Source organism: Physeter macrocephalus, unplaced genomic scaffold (assembly GCF_002837175.3).
Source record: "Physeter macrocephalus isolate SW-GA unplaced genomic scaffold, ASM283717v5 random_65, whole genome shotgun sequence".
NCBI lineage: Eukaryota > Metazoa > Chordata > Mammalia > Artiodactyla > Physeteridae > Physeter > Physeter macrocephalus.
The window spans coordinates 83068-97540 of record NW_021145351.1 but is presented as its reverse complement, the minus strand read 5'-3'; the positions used below and the strand labels follow the sequence as shown (position 1 = coordinate 97540).

The 14473-nt window shown below is 63.8% G+C and overlaps 1 protein-coding gene across 1 annotated transcript in view; it reads right to left on the bottom strand.

Moving 5' to 3' along the window:
• PTP4A3 (protein tyrosine phosphatase 4A3) overlaps positions 1-9835 on the bottom strand; it is a 34563-nt gene extending 24728 nt beyond the window's left edge. Inside the window, exon 1 of the mRNA XM_028483753.2 lies at positions 9814-9835. The gene's annotated coding sequence lies outside the window, so the exon portion shown is untranslated. The remainder of the gene's footprint in view (positions 1-9813) is intronic.
• Between the last annotated feature and the right edge of the window lie 4638 nt (positions 9836-14473).

Below are 14473 nucleotides of genomic sequence, written 5' to 3'. Positions count from 1 at the left end.
TGTGGGATCCTCCCGGACCGGGGCACGAACCCGTGTCCCCTGCATCGGCAGGCGGGCTCTCAACCACTGCGCCACCAGGGAAGCCCCTCCAGGTCTGTTTTTATTTCACCCACAGGGACTGAGCAGCAGTGCGTCCCAGGGGAGCGATGCTGGACAGGGGGATCCAGGTGACACAGGGTGGGTGGGCAGAGAGGATCCAGGTCCACGCCTGGGGGCACCTGGTCAGCCCCTTCCCGGCCCGTCAGGGCTGCACCAGGCTGCCCAGGGCACTGGGTGTGTCTGGGAGGGACAGAGGCCCCAGCAGCCAGACGGATGGGGAGGGGCCCTCCAGGGTTCCAGGCGGGACAGTGCTGGCCTTCAAGGATGGGAAAGGTTTGTCAAAGCCTTTTTAGAAGTTAAAAACACAACTATCACACATAAAGTGAGTACGAGTCTGAGATCTAGTCAATCATGTGTGACGGAGCTGGCAGGGGGCAACGCTGGTTCAGAGAATTCACGGCACTGAGCGCTTTCAGCCCGCGGATTCTGAGCGCTAAAATGCGAGAGGGGAGAAGAGACCAGCGGTGTTCCACGGGGCCCCAGGGAGGTAACCCCCTCCACCAGACAAAACTGCACGTTCACGCGCTTCCCCCGAATCCAGGCCCCACTCAGTCAGAAGCAGGTACGGACGTCCCTCAGAGCTGGACTGGCCCAGGCGGCCTGCTGGACGGCACCCAAGAGTCACAGAAGGACACGCCGTCCCCTTTGTGCCTTAAAAGATCCAACTGGGTGAATGGGGTAGGTGTCTGGGTGGAGGGCGTGGCCTGAGCAAAGGCCACGAGGCAGGAAAGGGCAGGGAGCAGAAAGGTGACCCAGCCTCCAGGGGAACCACAGGGAGCCGGTCCCTAGGGCAGGCGGGCTTGCGGTGGGCACCGGTCCTCAGAATCCCAAATCCAGGCGTGTCACAGAATCCAGCTCAAGGTAAGGAAATGGAAACTCCCCAGAATCCCCAGCCGGGGGCAAGACGGCTGCCATGGGTGGTGAGTTGGCAGCGCCTGCGCCCAGCTGCCTGGAGCCACCTGGGGTGACCAGGAATCTGAGAAGCATCTGCCCAGAACCAGACCCACGCTGGCATCGCAGGCCCCCCCAACCCTGCCCCCCACTCCTTACGTGGTGACAGCTGAGTCCATCCTGTCCTCCTCGGCTGAAACCCTTCCATGGCACCCACATCGCGAAGAAGGAAAGCCTATGTTCGTCCTTAGGCCTGAAAGAAGGCCCCACTCCACTGACCTCCTCCCCCCACTCCCTTCCTCGGCTCCAGCCTCACCTGCCCTCCTGCTGTTCCTGAAACTTGCCTCTGAGATCCTGCCTCTGGCCCTGTGCACGTACTGTGCCCTCTGCCAGCTCTCTGTGCCTGCACCATCCCACACTGCCACCAGGCCTCTGCCTATGGGTGCCACCTACCCAGGACTCCCTCCTGGCTCTCCTGTGCCTGTCCAGACCCCACCTCCTTGGAGGCCGGCTCACCAGCCCACAAACACTTACTGAGCACCTACTGGATGCCCTGGCTATGCTCTGGGTCCAAAGGAGCTCTCTGGAAGAAAAGCTCAGGTCCTAGCATGACAGCCAGTTTGGCCACGGCAGCCAGGTGGTGACCTGGCTGGGGGGCCAGGCGCCCCCAGACCACAGCCCCAGCAGCAGCAAGAGAAGAAGAGAGGCCCTCGGCTGCCGAGGAGCCCCTGCCCCAGCTGGACTCCCGACGCACTGAGAAGCTCCCATCTCGACCTACGTTCCACCCAGACGCCCTGGCAGAAGGGGAGGGGCGTGGAGAGCACTATCTTGTCACGTACCATCAACAGAGCACGCGGCACCCAGGAAGAAATGGTCTGGGGGCTGAGGCTAGCCACCGTCCCTCGGCCAGCCTCCTCCCCAGCCTCCCCAGGCTCCGGGCTCCCGGCGCAGGGCTCCCCCAACACCCCTCAAGGCTTCTCCCATTTCAGCAGCATCCCAACAAGCGCCAGGGAGCCCAGCCTCAGCCTCCTGCTGCCTCCCCCACTCCTGCTCACGCATGCAGCCAACGTCTCTTAAGAGAGCCCCCTTCCCTCTGCTTCCACGTTCCGCGGGACTTAGCATTTCATTACAAGGCAGCGGAGGGAGGCCGACACTGCTCAGACCTGGGGTCAGCTGCCCTCTACCGCCAGGAGGTAGCTGATCCTCCACAAATGGGGTACCCACGCCCCACGGCGGCCGAGAGGCTGGATCAGTGCAAGCAGCACAAGCAGCAGGCTTGGGAACGGTCACTGACCCTCCTGGGGCAGGCTCACGGGTGTCTGTCCTCGGCCCATGGATGCCCATGGATGCCCCTGGACCATCCAGTCTCACCCAGGACTGGCCGGTGGACACGCCTCCCGGCAGCATGCTCCTGAATCCCCGATCCACCCGAAGCCCTGGCTCTCACGCTCACTTCCCCAGGGTGGGGTACCGTAAACTCACCCTGGCCCCGAAACCCCAGCACACTCTCTGGGAGGCTTTGCCCATAAGAACCTGCGCCAGAGCCTTCCAAAGGGAGGGAGGGGAGGAGGGGGGAGGGGGGAGGGTGAGGGAGGGGAGGAGGGGGAGGGAGGGGAGGAGGGAGGAGGGGGAGGGGGAGGGAGGGGAGGAAACCAAGGTGGGGAGCTCCTTGGCCTCCCCAGGTCCAGCCAGGCAGGGCTGTCGGACCCCTGAGCCCACCAGGCTCCTTCTGAAAACAGGAGGCCCAGGCAGGCACACGGCAGCCAAGCAGACAGGACGCGAGGCCCTGAGGGGTCAGCGTCCCTCCTAGCGCCAGGCAGGCCCAGCTGGCAGTGTCTGTGGGAACAGTCCCCAGGCCCGACCGGCCACACTCAGCCCAGTCAGTGGGCATCGGGGCTGCAGCCAATGCCGGGGCAGCTGGGCATATCCCGAGGGGCGGAAGCCCAGGCCCCGACCCTGCTCCAACCACATCCAGACCTGCAGGCTGATCTGGGGGCCTCGTGGGGGTCCTGGGGGAGGGGTGGGAGGGCTGGGGGAGGGGAGGAGAGAAAGAGGTCTGTGGGGCACGACCACCCCTACCGTCACCATCCATGCCCCCAGACCCCGCCCACCTCCAACGCCCCAGAGGCTGTCCCCTTCCACCTGCAGCACTCTCCCCCCAGCCCTTCCCCTAGACACCTCCTCTTTGACCCTCAGCGGGCGCCTAAGTCCCTTCCTCTGACCCCTCCCCGGGGGTTAGGGCTCCTCCCCCGGCTCCCTGGACCCCACACCTCCCCTAATGTCACACAGTCCACGCAGGGCCGAGGCTGCGGTGGCCTCACTGCTGTCTGCAGACCGTGACTTCGTGGGCTGTGGCCATGCTGGGCCTCATGGGGGGCCTGCGGGGGGCAGGGGCAGCTGACGAGGTGGACGGACAGAGGACAGCGTGATGAATGGTTCAGTCTACACTCCAGCCCACACGCCCAGCAGGCTCTGCCTGGCTCCGTCCTCCACGTTCCCTGCCCCCCACGCTCTACCCAGAGACCCCCGGCCTCTGGCTGTCCTCACAGGCCTGGGGGCCCCTCGGGACGGCCCTTCCGGTGACTTCCTGCCAGGGAAGCTGGGAGGAGGGGTAAACAAGGCCTCCAGATGGCTTCCTGCGGCTGCCCGGCGACCGTGGGAACGGCCCAGCCCTCAAGGCCACGGAGGATGGGATAGGAGCAGGGAAGGGCTGCTCACCGCGGGATGCCCCCTTTTACACCTCCCAACATGCCCACAAAAGGGGTGCACACCTCCATTTACAGAAGGGGAAACTGAGGCACGGACCGGCACGTTAACACCAGAGGCCAGAAGCAGGGCCTCCTGCTCACCAGATGCCCCTTCCTTATCAGACTGTCACCCACCCCTGGAGGCAGGTCCTCCCAGCCCCATTTGAGAAACAGGGAAAACTGAGGCCAGAGAGGGGAGGGTCTCCCGGGCCAGATGAGCCGGTGGCTGTACTGGGGTGACCTCCACTCAGCCCCGGTCCCACACACGCCTGGAGGCCCCTCATCTGTAAACAAGGGGACGACAGTCTGGCTCCAGGCCCTTCTACAAGGACCGCACAGCCCCGACTCGAGGGGCACCAGCCAGACACGCCTGCCACCCTGGGCAGGGTACGTGGCCTGAGACGGGGCAGTGACAGCCACTGCCACATAGCTGGCCGTGAGGATGAAGGCCGTGCCATGGACCAGCTCCACTCCGGCCTAGAGCGAGACCACGACAGCGCCCCTGAGGTGTGCTCTTAACTCAAGCCCCAAGCTCCCGGGAGCTGCCCTCGCCCAGCTCTCCCTTCCTGGAGCTCCTCCCGCCAGCTACTGGGATGCCCACACCCTTCAAACCCCAGCCAGACACCACCTCCTCTCAGAAGGCTACCTTGACTTCCTGCACCAACACGACCTCAAAATCTTGGGGACACACGCTCCAGGAAGGTGACAGTCGTCTCCTGCAGGTCCTGTTCACCCACAGTCCCTCCAGGGTCAGGACCACCTGTCTCCGCCCTCTTCCGTCCCCCACAGGGGCCAGTGCAGGCCTGGCGGCCCCTCAAGAGGCACAGGAAGGCAGGAGCCAGGCCAAGCCAGTAGGCTGCCTCCCCAACCCCACTACGCAGCGGCCAAGCTGGTGGTGACGGGGGCAACGAGGGATGCAGGGCCCTGTTTAGAAGAGGCCGTCACGAGGGTGCTGATTCCTAAACAGGGTCCACCCAGACCCGGGCCCCGGGCCCCCAAGTGCCATCAGGAGAGAGGCCCAAAGTCAGTGGTGGGGGAAATTTCAAGTGAGATACATCACGCCGCACGTGGGCAGCCTGTCCCTGTGAGATCCAATATATGCCCCGCAGCCCAGAGCCCAGAGCAGCTGTGAATTTCCAGGGCCGTTTGACTGTTCATAAGAAGCATCACTGAACCTGTACTGAACAACACCATGGAGCACTGTTTGGATAGTCCCGCCCCAGACATGAGTTCCCGGGCCCAGGAGGTACCGCCACAGCAGGGCCCCAGGCCCTCTGCCCACTCCCTGCACAGGGTCTGGCCCAAGAGCACAACTTGACAGACAGGGGAACTGAGACACCCACGGACGGCCCTTCCCGAGATCGCAGGCTTCAGAGACTGTAAACGGCAAGTCGCCGGGCCAGTCACAACGCGTAGACGCAGGGCTGCAAGCAGGTCGCCTGGCCCAGGTGGCTTGGGCTTAACCGCCAAGACTACCAGCTTTGTCCTGACCCCCCACCCAGTCTGCTGTGGGGTCCAAGGTCTGCTCCAAGCTCTCCATTCTCTAGACAACAAAACTGAGGCCCAGGAAGAGCAAGGGCCAGCCCAGGGTCACCCAGAGAGGCCCGCCAGAGCTGGGGCCACGGCTCTGGGCTCCCTAGGGCTATGCAGAGGGGACTGCGAGGTCACCATGGGGAGCCCCGGGCACCCCCGGGCACCCCCTGAGCTCCGCATGGCAATTCCCAGCAGATGGGCCACTGGGCAGCCAGCCAGAGAGAAGTGAAGGCCAGGAGAAGGCTCAGCAGCTGAGCCCATGGGGAGATGAAAGGGGAGGAAATGTTTGGCTTGGCAGGGCCTGGTCCAGGCAAGGGAGGAGGAGGGGCCTGTCCCAGCACCAACAGACGATGCCCGGAGGGTGCCAGCGGAAGCAGCAGGAAGGGGCGCCCGCTGGGGGCAGGCGCAGAGCAGACAGCAGGTGAAGCCCACCGTAGGTAGCGGTGGGGCGGAGACGGGGCGGTGACGGGACACGCAGGCGGTCGCTGCGGGAACTCTGGGTGGGGTGGCGGGGAATCCTCGTGCTCTCCCGCGCCTCTTCCAGGAAGCCTGAGTCACAAGAGGGGCCCCAGGCCCCAGAGAGGGGCCGGGAGCAGCAATCCCATGGGAAGGGGACAGGGTAGGGCTGCCTGCCCGCCCGCCTCCTCCAGCTGGGCCAGCCCTTGCTTCGGGGTCTTTGCGGCGAGTGAGGCCATGGGAACAGGCTCCTGCAGCTCCCAGGAGGGGCTGGGGGGATGGAGGAGCTGGTGACAGCAGGTCGGAGCCCCCCTCTGCAGAAGGGGAAACTGAGACCCCGGAGGAGAAAAGCTGGCCCAAAGGCAGACGGCTAATGACCTTTCATTGACTAAGGGGGCTCTGGGCAGCCAGGCCCGGACGCTGGGGAGACCCACAGCAGCACCCAAGGACGTCCTGCCTGAGTCCTATTCCAGCACATCAGCCCCCAGCCACGCACCAGAGACCATCCCTCCGCCCTGCTCTAGAACACTCCACGGCTCCTGCCGCCCCTTCCCTCGGAATCTGAGTCAGGAAATAGAACCACAGCACGACACAGTCTGGGGGCTGCCAACCTTCCATCTGCCCCCATCAGCCATGGGTGCTTCCTTCCCGGGGGCATCGGAATCTCCTGGGGGACGTGTGGGCGCACCTCAGAGAGCACCAAGCATCTGGGAGCGCCTCCCCCACTGACAACCCTGGATCTGATCCAGCCCCTCACGTGCTGGTGCAGATGGACACCCAGGGCGGTGACACCCGCCCCTGGACTCATCCAGGACTCAGCCAAGCTCCGGCCAGGCACACAGTCGGCGCACAATAAAGGTGGTGGCCTGGAAGATCCAGGAGAGAGAGGGGGCTCATGGCACAGAGGCCTGGGAAGCTGGGGCAGCGGGAGGAGCCACGCGGGGCTCAGGTCTGACTGCCGGACCAGTTTCTCCTCATCTCCCTTCTGGCGGCGATGGCCGAGGACGGCGGAACCCCACTCCAGCCATCATGGGGCATCGTCACCTTCTAGAGATGAGAACGCTGGTCTCCACAAGGCTCAAGCCACCTCCTTGCCCGCTGAGACCCTCGGGCACTGAGGCTTAGGTCCTCCCATCCAAATGTACACACCAGGGACTTCACTGGTGGTCCAGCGGTTAAGGCTCCACGCTCCCAATGCAGGGGGCCCGGGTTCAATCGCTGGTGGGGGAACTAGATCCCGCATGCCGCAACTAAGAGCCCGCATGCCGCAACTAAAAGATCCTGGACGCAGCAACGAAGATCCTGCATGCCACAGCTAAGACCCAGCACTGCCAAATAAATAAACAAATATTAAAAAAAAAAAAAAACGTACACACCACCTGCCTTGCGAGGGCTCGCAGAGGACACACACTCCCAACTGAGGCCTGGGCGGAGGAGGGGACAGACCCCAGGCAGCAGAACGGTCACTGTGGCGGGAACTGGGCCTGGCTGGGGCTTCCACACACCCCTGACCTGGGCGGCCTTCCAGAGTCCCGACGGGAACAATGCCCAGCCCGCCCGGGGGACTCGGGGCACTGGGCCAGAGGTGGGGTCGGACAGAGGGGCCTCCTCCCTGAGCCATCACTGCCCAGAGCCCCTGTGACCTGGGGAAGGGAGGAGCCTCGCTGAACTTTGGCCTCTCGCTGCAGGACAGGTGGACAAGGACTCCAGCGGCTGGGGGACAGCGCGGGATGGGGGAGGGGCCCGGCACACAGCAGGCACCCAACACACCGGGAGGCTACCTTCTCCGAGCCTCGGCTTCCCCACCTGGGAGGGGAGCCACCACCCCTCTCCCAGAGTCCCGGCGGCAGGAGACGCTGTGAGCCTGGGGACGTGGACAGAGCCCTGCTCCACGCCAACGGACCTGCCCTCATTCCCTCCAGCCCTCAGAGTCCCTCCAGGCCCGGCTTCCCGGCCAGGAAAACGACAGGGTGCACTGGCCGAGCCCTGGGCCCTCCAGCCAGCCCGGCAGCCCACCTACCCACCCGCCAGAACCCCCAGCACTGAAGGCAGGGTCCAGGAGAGCAGGGTCACACCTGTTCTGTTCCCTGGTCCTCAGTGCCCGGAGCCCCACCTGGCAGAGTGGACCCTGGCCACATGCATCAGTGGGCACACACAGCCCCAGCCGTCACGCAGCGTCACCGTCCCAAGTGAGAGAAGGGTATTGTGAGGTTCGGCGGGGACATGCCCAAGGCGGCACAGCCACCTGTGTGTGTGGGCGCCTCCACTTGACTGCCAGCTCCACGGGGCCAGGGCCCAGGTCAGTCTCGATAACAGCTTATCAGGGCCTGGCACACAGTAGGTGCTCAAGTTTTGGTGACTCAGTGAGAAAGGAATGCCTGACGGACTGCTCAGAGCCAGACTCCAAACCACCTTATGACCCCACGGAGGACCACCACCCGGACAAGGACACGAGGAGGCACGGCGCCACGGCCTGAGGCGGGACCTGCCATCGCCCACCCCTCAGTCCAGCACCGGGCCTGGCACACGGTGCGTGGCAAGCACCATGGGGGTGTTGGGGGGGTGGCCAGCTCCCCAGGGGGACATCTGGGGGGCAGCCTCTTCTCCTGAATCCCTGCAGCAAGGGAGGCCTGGGTGGCCGTGGGGAGACCCCGCACGCCTGCCTCAGGGCCCATTTACTCCTCACAGCAGCCTGCCGGGAAGGTCAACCAGCACCCACTTCACAGGTGGGAAATCCAAGGCTCTGGTGAGGTCTGCAGGCTGAGGGGCTGGACATGACTCCACCTCTCTGGGCCTCAGTCTCCACATCTGAGAAGTGGGATTAAGAACTTCATGGGAGGGTTTGAGGTCAGTGAGGCAAGGCGCCTGCACAGAGCTGCAAAGGGGTCTCCATCTGGGCAAGGCCACAGGCACCCTGTGTCCACTGGCCCTCTCCGGTCCACAGCCCCACACTGCTCCAGCCTAGGAGCAGGCCCCCCTGGAGTCCACACACCACTGATGCCCAGCACCCAGGCACCCACCATCACATGCAGGGCTGACCACAGAGCCGGCCAGCCAGGAGAGGAGGCACAGCGCATGCCCACCTGCCAGGGCTGGAGTGCCCGGCACACTGTGACCAGCTGGCCTGGACTCTACCCACCCTCAGACCCGCTATCAGGGTCCGGCCTGTGGGGTCACCATGCTCCACCCAGGAAGGCCAGAGCAGGGCGACAGCTGCTCTACTGGCCTGGAGCTGACACGCCACCCACCCCAACTCAACCGGCCACCAGCTAGCTGCCCGGGAGAACACAGGAGCGCATCACGAGCCGCCTGGGACAAGGCTGGGACCTGCTCTAAGCTGGGGGACTGCTTGGACAGACGAGGCACCGCCAGGCTTCCAGCCCCAGAGTGGTCTGAAAGCCGGGGCACGGACCTGTGCCGGGACCTGGAGCTCAGCCTCGGCGACGTTCGCCGGCAACCCCGCCATCACGACGCAGGGAATCCGGTGGGGTTGTGGAGGGCAGGAGCGCTAGAGACCAAGTCCCCCCAAACTGTGCGGAGGAGGAAACTGAGCCAGGGGATGGGGGGCAGCACCCGACACCCTGCCGGCCCTTGGGGAAGAGGTACTCGGGGTGGGGGGGGGTCTCCCGCCCCCAGAATCGGGGGCGGGGGGAGGGGGTCACGCCTCCCAGCCCGGCCGTCCGGTTGCCGCGGGGGTAGAGACCAAGTCCCCCCAAACTGTGCGGAGGAGGAAACTGAGCCAGGGGATGGGGGGCAGCACCCGACACCCTGCCGGCCCTTGGGGAAGAGGTACTCGGGGTGGGGGGGGGGGGTCTCCCGCCCCCAGAATCGGGGGCGGGGGGAGGGGGTCACGCCTCCCAGCCCGGCCGTCCGGTTGCCGCGGGGGGAAGCGGCGGGCGGAGTCCCGAGCCGGCCCCCCGGCTGAGAGTTGCACGTGGCAGCCTCCAGGCCCGCGCTCGCGCCGCAGCGGCCGCCGGGAGCAGGGTCCCTGGACTTGGGGAGTCGGCCCGCCCTCGGCACGCGCGCGCCCCGCCACGCGCCCGCACCACGCGCGCGCCCCCGCCCGAGCGGGCTCGAGGAAACTGACCTGGCGGTCCGGGCGCCGGCTCCACGGGCGGAGGGCTCGGGGCGCGGGCGCGTGCTCGCGGGTCCGGGGCGCGTGCGCGGCCCCCCTCCGGGCGCGCGGGCAGGGCCCGCCGCATCACGTGGGCGGCGCGGCCCAATGGGAGCGCTCCCCACACCGGGGAGACGCGGGCGCGCGCGCGCGCCCCGGAGCCCCGCCCAGGTGGGAAGGGGCGTGTCCGTGGGCTCTGACTGTGGTCTAGTATCCCTCGCAAGGCAGCTGTTGCAGGACGCCGGGGCGGTTGCGGGGCGCCTTGAACCCGAGTGAGGGTGAAGAGGGCAGGGTGCGCTGAGGCTGAGGGATGGAGTCGGGGTCCAGGGGTTTCACGAAACTTCGGGAGTCCTGGACTTCCTCTTGTGTCGACTGGGGCTGAGCCCCACGCGCACGGCGGGTTGCCGTGAGGATGGGTTACGGAAAGCAGTCACCTGTCCCGGGACTTGGGGTCAGACCTGGCCTCGAGGCCCCCCCAGGCCGCCCATGATACATGGGGCGGGAGGTGGCTTTCTGGGTGGAGGCGTGCTGGAGCTCTGGGAGATCTTAAGGTGCCCCCTTGGGGACTGGTGAGGAGGTCCCCTTATGGATCAGCCCATCCTAGGGAGCTCATGGCTCGGCCAGTGGTGACATATGGAAGAAATCCAGGACAGAGGGCCCATGGAGCCTGGCCAGGGTCTGCCGGGCGCCTCACTCACCCAACCCTGTCCCCCACACCAGTCCATGGACCCCCAGCCCAGCCAAGTGCCCAGCCTCTCCTTCCAGACTCTGGTCCTGCCTCCATTTCTCGGAGAGGATGCCCTCCGACCACCCACCCACCTGGACCCCTGGAAGGCAAGAGTGAGCCCATCCTCCTCTGTGTGGAATCCTGCAGGGCCCCAACTCACTGTCCCCAGGCCACCTGAGCAGGCCCAGGCTCACTCCTCCAGGTGCCCTCCACCTGCCACCTCACTGCCACAGTCTCGTGCACCTGCGTGCGGTTCCTCCAATAGTCAGGGTCCATCCCACCTAAGGGCCTTTGCACTTACTGTTCCTTCTGCCTGGAAAGTCTTGCCCCAGACTATCCCTGTGGTGCTGTCCTTCACGTGTGGTCCCTCTCAGCTGTTGTCTCCTCTGAGAACGCAGTCTCCACTGACCATGCCCTCACTCAGCCCCAGAGCTGTGCTCCAAGCTCTGCCGGAAAGTCACAGGCAGTTACGCATAACACTGATCGTGGTCTGGGTGAGGACCTCACCCGTATCCCCGTCTGTGTCTCCAGCGCACAGACCTACATCTGGCACACCAAAAGTACACTCAGTCTTGGATGGGGGGTGGTTGGATGGTCCCCAGAGGCCCCCGATTCCTCCCTAAGAGGCATCAGGGGCTCAGAGGGCAGAGCCTTGCCGATCTGGGTTCAAATCTCAGTTCACCAGCTCGTTTAATGCCTGCACAGCCCCATGAGGTAAGGACAATTGTTCTCTCTTATCCTGTAGATGAAGACACAGAGAGGTTAAGCAACTTCCAAAGATCACACAGCAAGTCGGGAGTAGAGCTGATCCAGGCCTTCCTCGCTGAACCACAAAGCTGGGCTTCCCTGTCCTTCGTGCCTTCAAGCAGGGAAGAGTGGGAAAGCTGTGCTGTTGGAAGAGGCAACATCTGGCATGCATTCCAGCTTTGAGGGCCTAGGACGCCTCCACTGAAATGGGAGCTGGGCACCCACTGAGGCAGCCCATTTCCAGGTCCATTTATATATATATATGTATATATATACACATACACATTTATTTATTTATTTATTTATTTTTGGCCGTGTTGGGTCTTTGTCACTGTGCGCGGGCTTTCTCTAGTTGCGGTGAACGGGGGCTACTCTTCGTTGCGGTGCACGGGCTTCTCATTGCAGTGGCTTCTCTTGTTGCGCAGCACGGGCTCTAGGCGCACGGGCTTTAACAGTTGTGGCTCGCGGGCTCTAGAGCGCAGGCTCAGTAGTTGTGGCGCACGGGCTTGGTTGCTCTGCGGCATGTGGAGTCTTCCCGGACCAGGGCTCGAACCCGTGTCCCCCGCACTGGCAGGTGGATTCTTAACCACCGTACTGCCAGGGACGTCCCGGCTCCATTTTAATTAGTGATCTTTTTTTTTTCAAGGTCGAGCTTGACCTCGAAGAGCAGCGCCTGCATCCCTAACTTTTCATACTCTTCCTCCTCTCCTGCCCCAAGCCTCAGAGAGGTTTCTCCCCATGCATGTGGCCTTCCTCATGACTGGGGTCCATTTCACGTCCACATTCTTGGCATCCGTATGGGGACCCGAGGAGGAGGATCCGAGAGTCCCACTCCCTAAACATTCACTGAACTCCAGCCTCGTACCAGACACTTACACCCACTGTCCCACCAAGTCTGCACCGCGCCCTGCAGAGGAGGGGCCCCCACCCCTATTTTGCAGATAAGGAAGCTGAGGCTCAGTTCAGGCAGAGCTGGGATTCGAACCCAGGTCTGGGGAGGCCAAAGCTGGCACCCCTGCTGTGAGTGGACTGGGCGGGGCAAGAAGGGGTGAGCTGAGTGGTGATCTCATAGCAGGAAGGGTTGGCTCACAACTGATCTCCTTTACATGGGAAACAGGGCCACAGAGCTGATGGCTGAGTGAGGGAAGGACAGAGTCAGAATCCAGACCTGAATTCCAGACGCCCGATTCCTCCCTGGGATTGAGGGCCCCACCCCATCTACCCCCAGTCACTGGACCTGCCCACTACCCCCCAGCATGGCTGAGAGGAGGCCCCCAGCTGAGGAAGAGGGCCTGCAGGGGGAGGTGGGTTAGGAGGATCGGACAGGGGAGCGCCCCGCCGGGGTGACAGGATTAGCAGATTAGCTCCAAGGAGGACAAAGGCGAGGTCAGTGCTAAGTGGATTTCCAGAAAGCAGCCTGGGCCCAGCAGGCCTGGGCCCAGCGGCGGCAGGGCCACAAGCAGGGACCCGGAGCCAGCCGTGGGCAGCGGGCAGCTGCTTTTGAGCCCCCAACACCAGGCTGCATGCCTTAACCTCTCCCTGCCTCAATCTCCTCATCCATAACGGGGTCAGAGTGACAGCTCCAGCCTTGGGGGATGAGACTTGACACCGGCTTGGTTCCACCTGTCGCTGAACAGGTGCCCAGTAGACGTTCTTAGGACTGTCCTTCCAGAATCATCTTCAGGTCCCAGCGTCAAACACGAGCGAAGGGAAAAAGAACTTCTGGTTGTCATTTGGGGTTTTTTATGGCTGTGTCGCGCGGCACGTGGGATCTTAGTTCCCTGACCAGGGGTCAAACCCGTGCCCCCTGCAGTGGAAGCGCAGAGTCCCAACCACTGGACCACCAGTGAATTCCCCTTAAAGAGCTTCTGGTTGAACGTTAAGTCAGGTAAACGCAAAAGCTGGGTGCGAGGTATAGGACGAGAAGAGGAACCTCGGGGACTGACTCCTGGTGGCCACGTCACACCCATTTCAGCCGCAGAAGCAAAGGCCCATCCTGAGCGCAGTGGGACCCTCCTCCGCCTGACAGTGCCCCACCGCCAGGGTGCACCGGGCCCCGGAGGTGTGAACCAGGACAGCCCTCCCCTGTGTGCTCACCCAGCCTCCCTCCTGCAGACAGAGGGTGGCCCTGGTAGCATCGAGAGGTCTCCACAATGCCCCCATGTGTTGGCTTTCTCACCCTCACCTGGGATCACCCGAGTAAACCCCCTGCACCCAAGTCCCGATCTCAGGCTCTGCTATCAGGGGAGCCGAACACACAACTGTGTTCCAAATATGAAGAGGAAACTGGACTTGGAGAGCAAGGCCTTGGGGGTTCATCACTCTCTTTCCCAAATTCCCAATAACACAGTCAAGTTGCTTAGACAATGATTTTATGTGCGCTCGCTATGCTGTGAAACAGTCACCTCAAACTTAGTAGCTTGAAACAGCAATGACCGTCTGTCCTCTCTGGGCACCTGTGGGGCGGGAGTTCTGACGCTTAGCTGGGCAGTTCTGGCTCAGGCTCTCGTGGCAGCTGCAGCGGTGGCCTGGCCGCATCATCTGCAGGCCCACCTGGGGCGGGAGGACCTGCTTCAAGCTCGCTCACCGCCCCAGCTGGCCAGCTATGCAGGCTGTTGGCTGCGGCCCATCCCTCCTCTTGAGAGCAGGTCTCCCGGCGGGGTGTCCTCACCAGACAGCGGCTGGCGTCCCCCAAGTCAGCGACCGCAGAGAGAGGCTACCGTGCACTTGTAACCCAGCCTCAGGAGTCGCTCCTGCCCCTCCCCACCGTCGTCCACCCGTCGCAGGCCAGCCCTGCAGTCAGTGTGGGAAGGACAGGGCCCCTTCGTGGGCCTGCAATCTGAGCAGGAGGCAAAGACAGCAGCAGGATGAGCTCTGGTCCCCGCAGGGGAGGCGGGAGTCCTCCCTCCCAGTGCCAGGGCGGAGGAGGGGCAGTTCTTTTTATTTTTTTTTAATTTATTTACTTATTTATATATTTGGCCGCATTGGGTCTTCGTTGCTGCGCGCGGGCTTCCTCTAGTTGCGGCGAGCGGGGGCTACTCTTTGTTGTGGTGCGCGGGCTTCTCACTGCATTGGCTTCTCTCGTCGCGGAGCACGGGCTCTAGGCACGCGGGCTTCAGTAGTTGTGGCACGCGGGCTCAGTAGTTGTGGCTCGCGGGC